This window comes from Strigops habroptila, chromosome 4 (genome assembly GCF_004027225.2).
Source record: "Strigops habroptila isolate Jane chromosome 4, bStrHab1.2.pri, whole genome shotgun sequence".
NCBI lineage: Eukaryota > Metazoa > Chordata > Aves > Psittaciformes > Psittacidae > Strigops > Strigops habroptila.
Genome location: NC_046358.1, coordinates 45,258,483 through 45,277,141, shown reverse-complemented (window position 1 = coordinate 45,277,141; position 18,659 = coordinate 45,258,483). Strand labels below are relative to the sequence as shown.

At 36.6% G+C, this 18,659-nt stretch overlaps 1 protein-coding gene across 1 annotated transcript in view; it reads left to right on the top strand.

Moving 5' to 3' along the window:
* AVEN (apoptosis and caspase activation inhibitor) overlaps nucleotides 1–18,659 on the top strand; it is a 108,520-nt gene that overhangs the window by 41,161 nt on the left and 48,700 nt on the right. The gene's annotated exons all lie outside the window — the stretch shown is intronic.

Sequence of the window (18,659 nt, the reverse complement as noted above, 5' to 3'; positions counted from 1 at the left end):
GCTCTGTGTTTGAACAGCTTGTCATCAAGAAAAGAATTCAGGAAAAAAATGCTGTTTTGGGATATAATTAGATAAAACGGACTGGAGTTGTTTTGACATGGTAGGTGTCATACATAGGGTTAAAAACTCCATTCAGGTTAAGGTCTATTCATAGCTTGCTTTTTACCAAAAAAGATGTTCCAGAAGATTTACTTTAAAAAACGTGGTTTGTGCTTTGCTTCATGTAGCCTTTCACTGGGGGAACCTGGCTGTAGTCTTACGGTTTTTCATTTATAATTTAAGGTGCAGATAAAGCCTACACATTCATGGGGGTGTTTTTTCTTTTTTTTTCTTCTTTTTTTTTTCTTCTTTTTTTTTTCTTTTTTTTTCTTTTTTTTTTTCTTTTTTCCCCTGCAGAAAGAAACCTTAATGTTTTAAAAATGTTTTTCAAAGGACTCTATGTATGAAGATCATGTTCAATCTCATTATACACTTTGTATGAAACAAAGGCTTTCTGACTCACAAATCCATTTCTAATTAATTTTAGAAATTTTAATAGTCTGATTTAATGTTAATTAACTGCTCTCTTGAGGTTAATATGTAGGAAATAATATATATTAGAAAACCCACTTTAGTGTAGCATACGTCCTTCATAAATCTATCCTAAAATATGATGGGTAAAATCTTCATTCACTGTACTGATGTTGTTAGGGGCAACGTGTGCTGATTGTGGGGAGAATAATGGAAGGTTTGGAACTTTTCCTTAGAATATAGTTTCCTTCCCCCCCCTTCATCCCCCCATTGGAGTCATATTTGCTGTAACTTTTCTTTTTAATTTATTAACAAGAAAATCTTTACAATAAATTTTTGTTTTATTTTTGTTTTTGCCTTCCATACGTTGAAGGTGAAGAAGAAATAAAACGATGAGAGAAAGAAAATAGTCCAATTTACTTTAGAACTGGGGTGAAACATGAACCAAAAAGATGGTGGGAGAAGGGGCTACTTCTACAGGTTTGTAATGCTTTGTTGTAATTATGAAGACCCTCTCTCATCATTTGCCCTGGTCTTCTTTCATTGAAAGAGCAAAGTTACCTTCTTCTTCCTTATTACAAAACAATGGAGAGCATCTGGATAAGCTTTTTTGGTTTATACAGTCAATAATGATGAGCAGAGTTATACATTTATATCACATCAAATATGTTTTGGAATCTTTGGCCTCTAGCTGGCATCCTAAATAGCTCCAGATCAAATCTAAGCCTAGCAGCATATGATGGCTGTAACTTTAAATCCAAGTTGTCAATGTTGTCTCTTTAGATAAGGAGTTGAGTTGCCAAGGATACAATGGGTACGTGATGTAAAGTCCATGCTGAAAGTACTGGAATAAGGCATACTTTCTGAAATAATATTAACACTTCTGTCTTATGATTCCCGTTCTCAGGCATACAGTGCATACCTGGAGTTGGTAGCCTAACCTGAACTGACAGTCTCCTAAATTTATTAAGATATTTCATAAAGGTGCTGATTCTTATGAAGCCCTTCCAAGTAATTGGAATCTGACAAGGCACAATCTTCGTGTATGCAGCAATAAGATATCTGTATACAATTTGTATTCTTAGATAATCTGTTGGGAGACAAAGAACAAACAGTAGTCCCAGTCTGCTTCTCCCTTGCAAATCCCCAAACAGGGCACTTGGATATCTACTCTGTGATTATCTCCAGAAGAAGTCCTGAAGCACAGCACAGAGCATTTTTTAATACATGCATGTGTGCAAGCGCACACATACAGATACATGTATAAACCCCACTTTTTCCCCCTCTTTAGAACTGAAGAAGCTGAGCTATTTGTGTGTTAGTATCAAAAGTATTCTGCAGTCTCAAGCTTGGAAATGAGACTAAACTTGGGTGAAGCAGCATTTTAAAGTTTATGGGATGACAGCAATCCTGACATCTTGCTGTGCAACTTCAGTTGAAGATAAGGAGATGACTGGTGTTAAGAATTCAAAATCTGAAGACAAAGCTGGTTAAAACTTTCAACCTTGAATATAACGCAAAGAAGAGGAAATGAATTTTTAGCATGGTGTTCTGAAAATCTTTTCTGGTTGGTCAAGCTGCAACAGGAATAAGCTATATTATAAGCTGCATGTATAAAGGGGATAATATCTCTAGCGGTGAAAGTTGCTGGTATGTCTGAAGTAGCAAAAGGTTCAAGCACGCGCAACTATAAACTCTGTAGGTCCTATAGTCTGTTTTGTGAGTGGGTATCTACAATGTGACAGTGCTGTTTATTCTTGCACAGTCTGGTTATCTTGCACTCACAAAATGATGTGATAAGGGGTTCCATATCCGTAAATAACATCAGTTGACATGAAGTTCTTGTACCTCTAACCCAGGGGTAAGGAATACATCCTTCTCGTTTATTTAATTTCGTTCACAGACACGTTGGATGGGGCTTTGGGCAGCCTGGTTGGGTGGAAGGTGTCCCTGATCATGGCAGAGGGGTTGGGCTAGAAGATCTTTAAAAGTCCCTTCCAACCCAAACTATGCTATGCTATGTTGTTTTCTGCACTACTTTCTGATAGCAGGTTAATTTGTAGTGATGAAAAAGTCCTGTACTTCTTGGACAGACTTCTGTTTCAATTCCCTCTGTTTTTTGGGTGGTCGTATGCATGTACATGTAATAGCCACAAACCTCAAAATAACTACTGTGTAGCTTTGGCTAACAATGTATCGTAACTCTGCCACCTGAAAATCAGATGTAGGGTGAATCATGCACTTACCTGTTTTAAGAAGATTGCTTTCTAAAAGTTCCATAAGAAGCGAGCACAGAAGTCAGCTTTCTTTAAAAATGCTTTATGTTTTAAGTGCACGAGCGTTCGAGGTGAAAGCTCACTGAAATTTCATTGCAATCTCAGTGGGATTTGATATTTACAGTATCAAAGCTGATAGCTTTGCAAATAGTATTAAACCATGTACTACTGTCTGTGTTAGTCCATTCGTGATTAATAATTATGGATTCTTCAAATCTAAAAGGCCAAGAGTTACCCCTGCTATATGAAAGTAATTTGTCAAATGTATCAGGGAAAAATATTTTTCTAATAAAACTGAGTGATCAGTAAAGCTGTATCTCAATGAAATGTTTCTACGAATTATAGATGTGTGGTAACCACTAATGTTAGAACTGTGAATAAATTTGACAAAATAAAACCACCAACCAAAAACCCAAACAAAACCCATAGTGTTAGAGAAAACTTCTAAGCATTTTTGTGTTTGAGAATTTTACGAAGGATTTACCATTTATCATTAACAAAGTTATGCTCATGGAAATCCCATTTTTACCTTTTTTCTGAATGTTGTCATTCAGCTTTTATAGATCTGCATGATTACCCGCTTCAAGTGAGTTGATAACTGCAGTGGTCGCTTTTCAGAGAAAAGTAGTGTATTTATCAGAATTTTAAAATTGCTGAAGAGCTAATGTTCTGAAGAAAATGTCATCGTTACTGCTGCTGCTTTTGTTGCCTGCAAGTAGTTCTTGCTTTTGTGAACAAAATTATTTTCCTACTTACTCTTCAGCCTCAGTTATTTGGGGTATGCTTGTGTGTGTATTGTTGTGACCTCAGATCAATAATTATTTGTTATTGCGGATTAAATAGTTCAGGTTTGTCATTGGAATATGTGATTATCTTTCAACTAAATTAATCTGCAAACTGTAATTTTCAGTGATCGATATAGAGGACATTGTATGATTCTTAAAAAAAAAAACCCCAACCAAACCCACAAACCCCCAAGCCCATAAAAGACTATATAAATGAAAACAGTCTTCAAAGTTTTAAAATTTTGAAATCGATTAGATAACTAATACTGAGTAATGTTAGACCTAAAAATGTGACAACCTGAATCTTACAATTATTTTGAATTTAACAGGAATATCGGCTAGCTCTCGGTGAAAATATAGATAGTTTGTCGTTTCTTGAGATTAGACTATTTCTCATAAAATGGGTCTTTCCTGTAGACTGAAAACTGGTTTAGAACAAGAAACTCAAAAGAGAAATGGATTGAGTTAGCTTAGAAGAGAAGTTCTTTGTTACCTAGGAAATGAGTTAAGTACTTAGCACAGCTCTTATCATGCCAGACATCTGAGGGCTTTTGTGTTTTCTAGATTTTAGTTGTGGCAGTCAAGTTTAGACTTGAGACTACGTGGCTTTAATAGAAAATCTTTTGAGAAGAAAGACAATTTGTTTTCCACTTTTCCAGTGGAAATACTGCTAGTAGATGTATTTGGACAGAATGCTTTAATAAAAATGTATAATGATGAGTTAACATTATTTCTAGGACTGTTGCTACTAATATTTTATTGGAAATTTATATTCAGTGAAATTTTGCTAGAAAACCCCCCTGCAATTAAACTTCAATTTTTTTTTTTTTTTTTTTGAGAAAAGTAACTGGCATGCTGGCACAGGTTTTAAGTAATTTGTTTTATAACTTATACTGTGTGCATTTTTGTGTATTAAAATGTGGCTGCCTTGCTATGTTTTTTCACATTATTTTAATATCGGAAATAGAAATACCCAAAGATTTCTGCTTCTATCTAACACAGTATTAGGAAATACAAGTAATGGCTGTTTCACAAAATATGAGCTTCAATTATATTTTGATCATGTTTTAATTAATGGTTCAGTATTTGTGAATGTGGTGTCTTCTTTAGTCAAAGCAGGGTGCTGTTACTAAACTGTTCAGGTTGGTAACCAAGTATGAATCTGTTTTGAAGATTGAACAGTTTTTCATAATTGTGGTTTGTTAACTGGCGATATCTGATGAATATGTGCTCAGCAGATGGTTACCTGAAGTCTTTCAATTGACATGATTTTTGTAGACTGTTGATATATTGCATTCACCAGTTGGATTATGACCTTGGATTTAATGTCTTAGATTTTACGCTAATGTGGAGCCTCTCCACCCTCGCCTGTGTTAAAGGGAAGTTCTGCAGTTAAATTTTTTGTTGTAAAAAGCTAAGGAGTGATAGGATGTCGCCACAAATTTTAGAAGAGGAAGGGAGGGGGGAGTGTCAAAGATTTTTTAAGTTTCGCTTATGCACACCCTTTCTCTCCCAACTTGATCATTCTAGTTGCCATAACAACTTCATAATAGCAGAGCATTTGCTGCTACAGTTAAGATTGTGTCAGCACTTCCATTATAAGCTACTGTTTTCAGGAATTTGTAATTTATTCACAGGCCTGAAAATGATATACAGTAAGTCTATGTAATTGGTTTTAATGTACAGTACCGACTTTTTGAAAGCTGCTGTTGTCTGATCTGTGATGGCATGTATAGAATAACGTATTGTTTCAAGTGTTTTTGTGGTTTTTTGTCTTTTTTTTTTTCTTTTTTACTGAGAAGTAGCAAAATATTTTTAGTCTAAAACTAATTTTGACTGGTTCCCATCTGCCAGAGGTATGAGAATCAACATGTTCTTTTGCTCTACCACTATGCGCCATCACGCCTGTATCCACTTAGACCCATCTGTTTGTGTTAGTTAAAAGGTTAGTGTGAACATGGTGCTTTTCTGGGAAGTAAGAAAAATATAACCTTTTTAATAAGAGAATTTCGTAACTCATTAAGAAGTAGGTGTTTCACATCTGTAAAACTTTTATAATAAATTTTATGTTAAATAGCTATATTCAATGGATAATTTTTGAAATGCAAGAAGTAGGAGTCTATGAACAACAGCTAGTATTGAAAAAAGTGTTATTCATTGTAGGAACAGTTCCTCTTGTAGAGTTTTAGCAAGGAATTGTGCATAACTTTAATGCAACTTTCTGAAATCTGGAGATTGTTTAACCTGGAAAACCCATCTAAGGAGTTACATAATTTGCCAAAGATCTGCTCTGTGCTCTGTAACAAGTGATTCCACTACAAGCGTGGTAAAGGGATTGTTCAAAGGGCTTCCCTCCACACAAATGGATCAATTATTTATTTATGTGTTTATTTTTAACATAGTAGTTTCAGGCAGGTCTATAAGGCACAACACTAACTTGCTGCCCTGAATAATTACAAATTGTATATTTGTGAGGACTTGTGGATTTTTGTTTGCTTCCTCTCCATTTTATTTTATTTTTTTTTTTCACCTGATTGTCAAATGTAGTGCAAGACCCTTACTCCTAAAACAAAGTGATGCTTTTTTGCTGTAGGAGGCACCACAAAGTTGTATGTTATACGGCTCTAGAAACTGCTCTGTTCTACTGTTACTTAGAAGGGAACAAACTTTCTTTTGCTTTTTAATCCCTTGTTTTTATTTTACTTTGAAGTAAAGGCTTCATTTACATAAAATTACTTAAGTGTGAAACAAGTATGTTCTTTTTTTAGTTCATCTATGTAACTTCTTCACTGTAATAGCATCTAATTGCAGGTATTTAGACGTTTGTATCTCTTCAGTTGATTTATGTTTGAAAAACTTCAGCAACCACATATAACTTCAAAAGAAACACTCGTTTGATTTATTTTAATGGTCTGTAGTAAGCACAGCTATTCATTTCAAAGGCCAATTTCTTTGATTTTTTTTTTTAAAGGAAAATCTAGTTTAAACTTTGAATATATTAAATTAATTGAATCATCCTATTTGGAAATTATTTGTTTAATGAAGAAAGATTGTAGGTACTTCTCAACTGAAAATTACACGTAGTTTTTTTAAAAGCTCATTGATTCTTTGGCACAGACTTTCTTTGACTCCAGACAGGTGAAATATTCAACCTGGATTTCCTATGTCCAAACATTTTACTGTGCTTTTATTGCTTCAGTTTTTAATGTATTTTCCCCTTCCTTCCAATAATCTGTTTAGTTTTTAGCCATTTTCTATTATGTTCTTGAAATCATATTCACAGAATTGACTTTTGGAGAGTTTAGTTTCCAACTGACAGATTACAGCCAAAAGCCTATAAATGTTGAAAGAAAAAACACATAACTCCTGAATAAATAAAATACTTCTAAAAAGCTGCATGATGATGGTAGTTGCAAATTGCATCTCTCTTGCTAGGTTTTATGGGAGTCTGTATTTGTTCTCCTGTCATCTTTTCTTTGTTTCTACTTTTACTCGCTCCCCCAACATCCCTCCTGCTCCAAAATTGTGGAGTTTTGAATTTTGGAGAGTTCTTTTACCTCGAAGATTAATTTTTACTGCTAACATGAATAGTTTATTCACCTTAGTTGTTTTCTAGGTTCTGTGTTCTGTTTTGATTTTAATTTAAAAAGATTTTGGCCTTTCTCTGGTAACTAAGAATTCATGGAAGTGTTTGTATCCTTTGCAGGTTTCATAGTTACCAGAAGTGATAGTGCCTCATCTCTGCAACTTCTTTCTTTTGAGTGAATATCTGAAGAGAATGCTAGTTTAAGATTAGGTGGTACTATTCTTCATGGTACTCTTCAGATGAGAGAGAATATTGAAAGGAATAGTATAATGTTGCAGCTTATGGGTAAACTATACTCTGCCTCCATTTGTTTTGAAATTTGCTATACAACTCTGTGGAGCTATTAAACAGATTAGTTAAAAGGGTTTACAAGAGTCTCTTTACCTCTCTTCTGTCAAAATTGAGCTAAAAGGTGAGGTTTGATGCCAGTTTCATTTTAGAAGAGTGGTATAGAACTAATTAAGTCTGGGTTGTTGGGCTGAGTTGTTCCAAAATCTCTTAAAATTTTTTTTCAAAGATGTGTGCTATGCTGATCATACAATGGTTTGGGTTGGAAGGGAAGCTAATATAGTTCCAACTCCCCTGCCATGGGCAGGGACTCCTTCCACTAGACCAGGTTGCTCAATGCCCTGTCCAGCCTGGCCTTGAACACTTCCAGCGATGGGCCATCTGCAGCTTCTCTGGACAACCTATTCCAGTGTCTCATGACTCTCACCATAAAGAACAACATCGTTATATCTAATCTAAATCTACCCTCTTTCAGTTTAAAGCCATTCCCCCTTGTCCTGTCGCTACATGCCCTTAAAAAATGTCCGTCTCCAGATTTCTTGTAGTCCCCCTGTAGGTACTGGAATGCTGCTCTAAGGTCTCCCCAGAGCCTTCTGTTCTCCAGGCAGAACAACCCAGCTCTTTCAGCCTGTCCTCACAGGAGAGGTGCTCCAGCCCTCTGATCATCTTGTGGCCACCCTCTGGACTTGCTTGAGCAGGTCCACATCCCTCTTGTGGTGGGTGCTGCAGAGCTGAAGGCAGTACTGCAGGTGGAGTCTCACGAGAGCAGAGGGGCAGAATCACCTCCCTCGAGCTGCTGACCCTGCTCCTTTTGATGCAGCCCAGCATAGGTTGGCTCTCTGCGCTGCATGCACACAGTGCCAGGTCATGTTGAGCTTCACATTGACCAACATCCCCAAGTCCTTCTCCTCAGGCGTGCTCTCAAATCCTCAAATTCTCCACTGAGCCTTTATTTGTGCTTGGGATTGCCCTGACCCATGTGCAGGACCTTGTACTTTGCCTTGTTAAAACTTAATGAGGTTTGCACGGGCACACCTCTCAAGCCTCCCAGGGTCCCTCTGGATGGCATCCCTTCCATGCGGCATGTCAACTGCACCACACAGCTTGGTTGTAGACAAGTTTGCTGAGGGTGCACTTGATCCCACTGTCCTTGTCACCAACAAAGACATTAAACAGCGCTGGTCCCATTGTCAACCCGTGTGGAACATGACTTGTCACTGGTCTCCACCCGGAGCCATCAACCACAACTCTTTGAGTGATTACAGATTAGGTAGTGAAAGTATCACATTTGTGAAGGGAAGAATTAAATGGAATTGCAGAAGCAATTTTTTCTTAAAGTCCATGTTTTGCAAATTGTAAAAGTGATTGTCCATAAATGCCTAGGTACAGCTTGTTTCCACAATGCAGTCAGCTTTTTTTCACTTCACATCTTGCCTAATTCTGAAAACAGTTCCCTTCAAAAATATTATGTGGTTGCAAAATTACTGGGATTGAAAGAACCTCTTGGATGTTCACTAATATAAAATCCGAAGTCTTTGCTTTGTAATAGATAAGCTCACTGAAATTATATTGTTCAGCCTTCAGTTGAGCTTAGGTTTAAATTTTGTTACGTTTCAGTCTTATCTGAAAGGTTATTAGTTTCCTGTGTTTTTGTAATGTAAAGAATGTTCTCTGTGAACAGGTCTGACCCAGCACATAGTCACACATCTGAAAAACACATGCCTATAATTCAGGTGGCTTTTATAGTGGTATTGTGGTCCTCATTCTCTGTCTTGTCATGCGGCAGATGAAAGACCTTTATATTCTGCAAATAAACAGGGCCGTCCTGCAAAGGGCACAGACAAAATTTGCCAGCTTCTCAGTGAATGAGGAATGGTTTATTGAGATTTTCCAGGAGAGGCAGGAAAACAAGTCTTGTTCAAGAACCTCTATGGTCTTCTTGCTGTATGTCTGCTTTCATATATTTATTGTGTGGGAAAATAAATCCTTTCTTCCTGATTTCAGGCTGTACGCAGGATTTTCTAAACGCTCATTTTATAGGCTTGGCAATTCTGAAGTGAAATCAGCACACAGAAAGTATAATTTGAGCTTTATCATGTTTGCCCACTTCTGGAGGAGGTTCCAGGATTCTTTCTCAGGAAAAGTTTAAATAAAAAAAAAAAAAAAAACAAAAACAAAAACAAAAACCCAAACAAAAAACCCAAACAAAAACCACACACAGAAGAGATGTCTCTTCTAAGGTAATCTATGAAAATAGTTTTTGTAGGGTTTTTTGTTTGTTTGTTTTCTCCTTGGGATTTATTGCTGCCAAGTTGGGAACTGGAAAAAAAACCAACCCGAAAGTGGAACACTTTTATAACCGTTCGTGACAGATTCCACATTGTAACTTTCAATTTATGAACTGTTTTGAAATTAATTTGGAATTTTGAGAAAGGTTGTATTTTGGTACCAGATGTGTCTTTACGATTTTAAGGATGTTATATTTTTGGTAACTAAGAGAGGGAGAGGAAAAATAGATTATAATGGATATGAGACCCCACTTGGAGTACTGTGTACAGTTCTGGTTCCTCAGCATAAAAAGTACATGGAGATCTTGGAGCAAGTCCAGAGGAGGGCCATGAGGATGATAAAGGAGCTGGAGCCCTCCTGTGTGAAGACAGGCTGAGAAAGCTGGGGCTGTTCAGCCTGGAGAAGAGAAGGCTGCATGGAGACCTCCTAGCAGCCTTCCAGTATCTGAAGGGGGCCTACAAGGTTACCAGAGAGGGACTCTTCATTAGGGACTGTAGTGATAGGACAAGGGGTAACAGGTTCAAACTTAAACGGGGGAAGTTCAGGTTAGATATAAGGAAGAAGTTCTTTACTGTGAGGGTGGTGAGGCACTGGAACAGGTTGCCCAAAGAAGTAGTAAATGCTCCATCCCTGGCGGTGTTCAAGGCCAGGTTGGACAGAGCCTTGGGCGACATGATGTAGGGTGGGGCGTCCCTGCCCATCACAGGGGAGTTGGAACTAGAAGATCTTAAGGTCCTTTCCAACCCTAGCTATTGTATGATTCTATATTCTTGCAACACAGTCCAGCAAGTAACTGTCTACACTTTAGCATCTGAGTAAGCCGAAGGAGGACAAACTAACATACATATAATGCATTACTTATCTGTTTACATGCTGGGTATTTTAATTATGCTCAGCTACAGTTTTTTTTAATTGCATTTCTAATAATTTGTTAATAAAGGTGGCCTAGGAGGGAATTAGCTTCTTGGTGAGTAGTGTTGTGGTAGTGTAAATAGCATCTTCAAACATCTATTTGGTATGCAACTCTGGTTTTGTTACTGAAACTACACATCAACAAGCATTCCTTATTCCTTTAGCCGTTGATTACTAACCAGTGCTTCTTTCTATGTCTGGATTGGGAATATACAGTAGAAAAGACACAATTACTTTTAATAATTATCTAGTTATTTAAATGGTACTTGAGTGTAATTCTCTTCCATTTCCGTTCAGCTGGGGAATTATGAAAATATTAGACTCTCTTTTTATTATGTGCTTTTTTGAGTGACTCAATGTACAAATGCATTTGTCAGTTGGATTATGAATATCACGCTTTATGCCTTATCTCAGACTTATTTTTAAGGAATCTTTGTATTTTCTTTCGATTACACAAGTGTGAAGTCTCAGAGGGGAGCACAAGACTCATGCTTCTGTTATTTACCACATGATCTCCTGCCACACTGCAAGCATCATGTGCAGTGGCAGCAAAAGACTGCTATCTTGGTACCCTTTGTGTGAAGGGTATACTTGGGTATACTTTTCTACCATATTTGGGTAGAAAAAAAAAATTTGCAATCTAAAGAGTGGTGGGCATCATGAGCTGGGTGAGAGGCAATAGGGCTGTGCAAAAGCACAGAGAAAGCCCCAGGCCATGTCTCGCAGTCGTGGTACCTATAGGACAGAGACATGCGTCTTACGTGAGCTGATACAAATGTATGTCTGCATTGTCACTGAACTGGACTGCCCATTTCACTGTTTTGCCTCCTGCATGCACCTTCTACATTTCATTCTCAAATGTTTCAGAGAACTGCTTTTTGGGAAAGCCTGTCTTCTTGATTGCCACTTTAAAATAGAGCTGAGCATTAAAATTCAACACTTGCAAAATGATGAATCTATTCAGTTAAAATGTCACTGATGGAGACATGACCAATTCTGTGATGAGAAGAAACAGGAAGTTAAGCTGTGAGTCTGTTCATCCTAAGCCTTCAAGTACCTTTGGAAATGTTAGGCTTTGCTTCCTGATGTGTGTTTGAACGGAAAAGGGTTCCCTGAAGCTCTACCCTCAGATAGAATTGATTTTGTAAGCAGGTGGCAATTTTGTTCCATCCTTTGTCTCTCTAGGATGTTTCTTTGACCTGCCTTTTCAGGATGGTGCATCTTCCCAGTCACCTGTTTTTTACAATTTGAATTAATTTTTTTTTTTGTTAGCTAGCCAAGAGGCTTTTTAAAAAATAGGAAGGATATTACAGTATCATGAAGCACAGTTTAACAGAGAGACATAAAAATAACAAATTGAATTTTAGAATGTAGAAGTTGACTGTTACCTGTGTGCTTCAGCTTTTATTTAGGTGGTCCAGGAAATATAAAAGAACCGCCTTCTAAAAGCAAATGGGACCTATGAAACAGCTGTATGCTCTTTCAGTACCTTTCGGAACAGATCAGAGGAATGAGAGGAATTTCTTACAATTCTGCATCAGTAAAATACTAAGAATATTTTGACACTATTTTGTGTATTAGTTGAGACATCTAAAAGACATTTTAATGCCTTTTTTTTTTTTTTAATAATATCATTCATTGGATCTATGGAGGGATATTCACATTTCAGAGACTTCCCTCTTCATCAATTTTTTCTGTTTTCTCAGTAACAAAACCTGCAAAAAAAATCTTAAATATGTTTAAAAATATCTTAAATGTATTATGGCTGACAGTGTTTTCTGTCTAGGAGAAAAGAAGTGCTGTTTGCTTAACTAATTAACGATGACATTTACCTTCAACAGCCTAAGAGATGCTGCTATCTGTAGAAACACCTTGGTGAATAATCTCAGCTTTGAAGCTAGTCCAAATGAGGATGGCCGAGTATAAAACGTACCTTCTGCTATAAAGCATGTATTCTGTTCAGGTGATCTACTTCTGAAAGTAAAAAAGATGATGAATGTTCTGTTGGTATAACAGAATATAGTTGTATAATTGGAATGAGAGTCATTAAAAATGTATGTTGAAGATGTTGATTTAGACATTTATTTCCTATGTGTGTTCTAAATCACTGCAGTCTTCTATGCAGACTGTGCTGGTAGGACAACTTTTAACATTTATTGTAGCATTTTAAGATAATCCATAGGATATAAATTTAAAAATATTAAACTAAACCTCATTTACGGAGTGGAAACAAAATATTATGGCCATTTGGAAGCAATCGCCTTCTTTGGTGTGAATGATCAGAAAAATTACATTGGAGTAAAACATAGAAGCCTTCATTTGATATTACTAATAGTAACTTTAATTTTGTGATCTGAAATAGAAGTTTATAAGAAATTTTAGAACTTGAATTTATACTTGTAGAAGAACTGTAACCTTATAGTGGAAGTTAGGGCTGTTTCTTTAATGAATAATGATAAGTGATGATTTTGAAAACAAAATGTCTTGATAGCTAAAAGTGAATGCTAGCATTTAGTTCCTGTCTTGATGCTGGTTTTTTTATTATTACTATTAGTTTAAGCAAATTAAGATTTTAGTCAAGCTTTGTTTTATGGCATTCAGTAAGAAGAGCTTTAGATAGAGGCAGAGGTTTAGTTGGTTTGCTGCTGGGAATTCTGTGAATGTGACTGTTGCCCAGATAGTGATTTATTTATTTACTTACTTTTATGATCACGTTCTTAAGTAGAATAGAAATAGTGATGCCACTAGTGGAATCTTCTAAGGAAATATTTTTTAAAAAAATGAAGTTAATTTATGCTTTTTGTTAATAAAAATAATAAATAATAAAAGGAAGCTGTAATATTAAACATTTCTTCTGTAAGTATGACGGACCCAATTCTTTTCTGGTGTAACTGGTTGCATTTTAACAGCAGTAATGCCCATCTGCTTCTCATGCTTTCTTGGCAACTTCAGTGTACTAAAAGTTATAAATGCTTCAAATGATACTGCATGTTGTATAATTTCGGTTTATTGAAGCCCACATTGGAACACACTGTTCTAACAAACTGTAACTCAATATAATATGGGGGTTTTTTTTGTTGAGTTTGGTGCTGAGTTTTCTCAACATTTATAATTAAATAATAAATCTCTTACTTGGAAACTTTGGCAGTCAGCACAGAGAAGTGGGCCATTGTAGAATGCATGTATAAAATTGTAAAATACTATTTCACTGGGGTTATGTATTTAAAAATGGGATGTATTAATTTATTGTCCAGGTAGACACTTACTGTGATTCTGTTAATCATGATGAAAAATCAGATGATGGACGGGTTTTGCCATAATTATGTTGATTTTTCAATTTTTTGCACTACTGATCCATAACTGTTATTTTGGTGGGAAACCCAGGAAAATAATTTGAGAGAGAGAAGACTGGAGAAAAATAGCAAAAGAAAATGGAGACTTTAAAAAACAAGAAAAAACCCAAGCTACAGAAACCCTGAATTTGGCCTGATAGAAAGAGATTAATCAGCAGTTTGTAAACCATGTACATATATATGTTTTGATACTTTGGATAGGGGTAGAAGAAAAGAGGTGGTCCCGCGTGGCAAAAAAGCAGAGTGGAAGCATGCAAAGGCTCTAGCATAAGAGTAATTAAAGATGCCATTCTAGTTATCTCTGCTGCTAATTGTGCTGTAGGCTTTTGAACAAATATGACAAAATAAGAAAGGAATTTTCCTTCTGCTGAGCAGGAAGGAAAGTTGTCAATAGTTGAAAGCAGGAAAATGGAAACTTTTGAATGTCGTCTTTTGCATAAATCCACACTAACTAGATCCCCTCTGACTGGATAACTAACATATTTGATAGCACATGGAAGCGGGGTCTATTAGAGAATTCTGGAAATGTCAGGTTCAGAAGTCCACTTAGTTGAGGTACCAGGGAGGAAAGAGTATCCTCCTCCTGTTGTTCTACTTTGCGCTAGGCAGCTACTAGTGACCACTCATGGAGGTGAGATACCGTGTGAGGGACCATTCTTAGATTGTAAAGGAAAGCAAGATGAAATGGGGCACTTAGCCTTTGCATGTTCAAAGGTAGAAGCTGTATGGATGTTATAGGATCACAGGATAATTCAGGTTGGCAGAGTCCTCAGGACTCTAGTCCAGCCTCTTGGACAGGGCAAGGTCAGCTGTGGTCAGATGTAGTTTCTCAGGGCTTTATCCAGTAGTAATCTTGAAGGCTGGCAGTGGCACAACCTGCTCCACTGCCTGACTCATGATGAAAAGGTTTGTCTTTATATCCAGTCTGAACTTCTCATTTCAACCTATCCCAGTTATTTCTTGACCTCTCCCCATGCACATTTGGACAGCCTGGCTCCATCATGTTGATAACCTCCCTGTAGGTTCTAACAGGCTGCTGTTGGGTCCCCCCAAAACCATCTCTTGTGCAGGCTGAACAAGGCTGGTTCCTGCAGCCACTCCTCACAGGGTAAGTACTCCAGCCCACAACCATCTTGGTGGCTCTCTGCTGAACTCCCTGAGGTTTATCAGTGCCTGTACTGGGGACCTCAACCAGAGTGAAGTGCAGTATTCTTGGTGTGATCTGACAAGCTCTCAGGGAGCACTGCTGGCTCCTGTGCAGCTTGCTGCCTGACAAGGCCTCAGTTGCAGCCAGTCAGTTGCAGCCTGGACGCATCTTCATAGTGTGGATCAAATGTAACATAGCAAGTACACTGCAGTGAGAGAGGTTTTAGGTTTAGCATGAGAAAGAAAAAAAGAATTCTCATGTAAGAACAGCAAAACATTTGAGTAAACTCTCTAAAGTCACTGGGGAGTATCTGTCACTGAAAATCTTCTATGACAAGTTAGAAAAACATCTTCCAGGAATGACATAGGAATAGGTGAGCCTGCTTGGGAAGGAAGAAGGTCTAGATGATCACATGAAGCGTGTTTGAGTCCTGTGATTTCCTGTCTGAAAAGGAATACATCCCTCCCACCCCCTTTTCTTTCTAAATATTAGTAGCTGTTTAAGCTAACATTGCACAAAATAGTTATGTCTGTATAAATGAGCATAGCCCTACATACCATAAGCTGTAGAAATGAAAACAGAAGAAAATACACATGCGTGTGTGTCACCATTTGTCTTCTGGCTTGATTCCATTTCAATCTATGTATCTTAAACTGATGAAGTATTAACGTTCAGTTCTCATGTAAGACTTGTTTAGCAGTACCCTTTTATATTTCTCACAGTTAATGATACTGTTTTCAACTTATCTTTGATTATTGTAATACTGTTCTTATATATAACACAAAGATGATCCGAGGGCTGGGTACCTCTCCTGTGAAGACATTTGGGCCTGTTCAGCCTGGAGAAGGGAAAGCTTTGGGCAGACTTTGTAACAGTTGTCTAGTACCTAAAGGGACCTATAAGAAATTTCGAGAGGGACTTTTTACAAGGGCGTGTAGTGACAGGACAAGAGGGAATGGTTTTAAACTGAAAGGTGGCAGATTTAGATTAGATATAAGGAAGAAGCTCTCTACTGTGAGGATGGTGAGACACTGGCACAGGTTGCCCAGAGAAGCTGTGTCTGCCCATCCCTGAAAGTGTTCAGTGCCAGGTCGGATGGGGCATTGAGCAACCTGGTCTATTGGAAGATGTCCCTGGTGGGGGGGGGGGGGGGGTGGAACTAGGTGATCATTAAGGTCCCTTCCAACCCATTCTGTGATTCTATGAAACTGTTCTTTGATTATGGTGTATGAAGTTTTGCCATATCACTGAAAGCTGATGCCATTGGCGGTCCTAGAAATTACCACTTGCACTTCTTTGCTGTTTCTCTTCATGATCTGCTTCCTAAAGATTTATTTCAGAATCAGATTAGTTATATTGTCATCTTATTAAATCTTCCTTGAGTTAATAACCTGTAATGCAGTGAGCATGATTTAAATTGTATGCGTGATTATAATGAAGAGTACAAATATCATGGTGATCAAATAAAATTAAATTATGTACTGGGTTTCTAGATGACTGTTTAATTACAGTATTTTTAAATTTGGATTACAAAACAATAAATAGACTTTATTAGAAAACTTTATTAGAAATTAGGAGCAATCCCTCTTGTCAATTTAAGTGATAGACTTTAGATTATTTAACACCAATATTTATATCAAAACTAGAAATTATGCCTGTTGTGTAGGAGTGATACTTCAACATGGTGTTAGTCTCTGAGGAAGCAGAAATCTGCCCTGGAAAGACTTTTCCTACCCCCATAGGCCCAATCAAACAGAAATCAAAAGACATCTATCCTATGTGTGTATGTATTGTGGTGTGTTTGGCCAGTATGTGTTAGGTGTAGTGAGGACCAGGCTCGCTATTGCTTTTGCTGCTTGACCAACATGCATGCCTTAATGGTTGTGTTTCAGTAAACCTTAGATAGCAATATCAAAATAATAGAAATGGAACATAATAATAAAAATGCATTTAACACCCCATTACTTCCTCTGCTTCCCATATAAATGTTAATCAATACAAGGTTTTGTTTTTCAAAGTCTTGAGAATCCTTTAGTTTCTAGAAGCATTGGTAGCCATTGCTTCTGCTATACTTGTGTTCTCAGAAATACTTTAGCATGAATATGTTTGAAAACCTTCCTATTTGCCATTTGTGTTTAAAAGGGACAAATAAAAAATAATTTCTACTTTTGGGGCTTCAATAAACCTTTGTACTTTGCACTAAATCTTAAGAGCTTAAAGGCTAAACTTATAACTCTAAGTATGCTATGTATGCAAATAATTGTCTTTCCATGAATAATCTTGCTGAATATACATACTATATATTTATCTTTGTTTAATATTTTAGATGTATTTACCTGAGTGTTCTGTTGATGCTACAGAAAGAGTAACTCACATCCAATACTAATACAAAATCTTACTAAAATACAAAACCAAACAAGTAGCAAGTAAGTTCAGGATGCATTCTGTATTTGTGCATCTATTCATGCAGAATTTAGGCATATTACTTATTAGGATAAAATGGGAATTAAGGCAGCTGTTGTGATGTGAGATTAATCCAGTTAAAACCAGGGAATATATGTAGTAAAGCAAAATAAAAAAAAAAAAAAAAAAAAAAGGGTGCAGTGCCTGCTTTCTGCTGCTTTCTGATCCTCTCCTCTTGCAACTGGTATCTATGGCTGTATATAAATGAGAGACTGTTAGGACTGTAAATATGCTTTTTCTCTCTGTTTCCTGCTGGTTGCTTGGTTACCAGTACTTGGCCATGCATACATGCACGATATTAGCTCATTCTTCTGTCTTCACACTTTGAGTTTTAATGAGAAGATGCATGATCAATATTCATATTTTTATTTCTCTGCGTTTAGCTATTAAGGGTTAAATGGCTTATTGTCCTAGAAGATTTTAAAGTAATTATAATTATACCTAGTTTGTTGACTTCATATGGAAGAATAGGATATTCCACTATATACATATGAGTCTTTCGGGGGTTTTGGTTTGGTGGTTTTTGTTTGTTTGTTTGTTTTTGTTTGTTTGTTTGTTTTTGTTTGGTTTTTTGTTTTTGTTTTTTAATTAAAAAATCAGAGAAAACCTTGGAGATGAGGACTTTTGCATATTATCACTTCTAACATTTCAGTTTTTTAGTGTTTCATAAAAAATAATAAAATACGTTGGAGATGGTGAAAAAGTAAAACTAGAAAAAGTCTTAAAGTTACCAATTTTTTTATATATATGTGGGCAGTCAAAAGAGAATTCTGTTCTTTCAGATTTTAATCTCAGACAATATTATAATTTGTTAGTTGCTTTTGTATCTGTAGATTACTTCTGACTTAGGTACAAAAAAGTACTTATCCATATCATGTAATGAAGTTGCTACAATTTTTGCAGAATTTTTATTTACAAAGGTAGAGCCATTAAGCTTTAGCAATTTGACAACGTGTCCATACTTTAAAATGTTAACTTTCCCTTTTAAAATGTGTGTGCGTTAATTTCTGTTCAGATGTACACACCAACCAGAACAGACAAATAATTTCC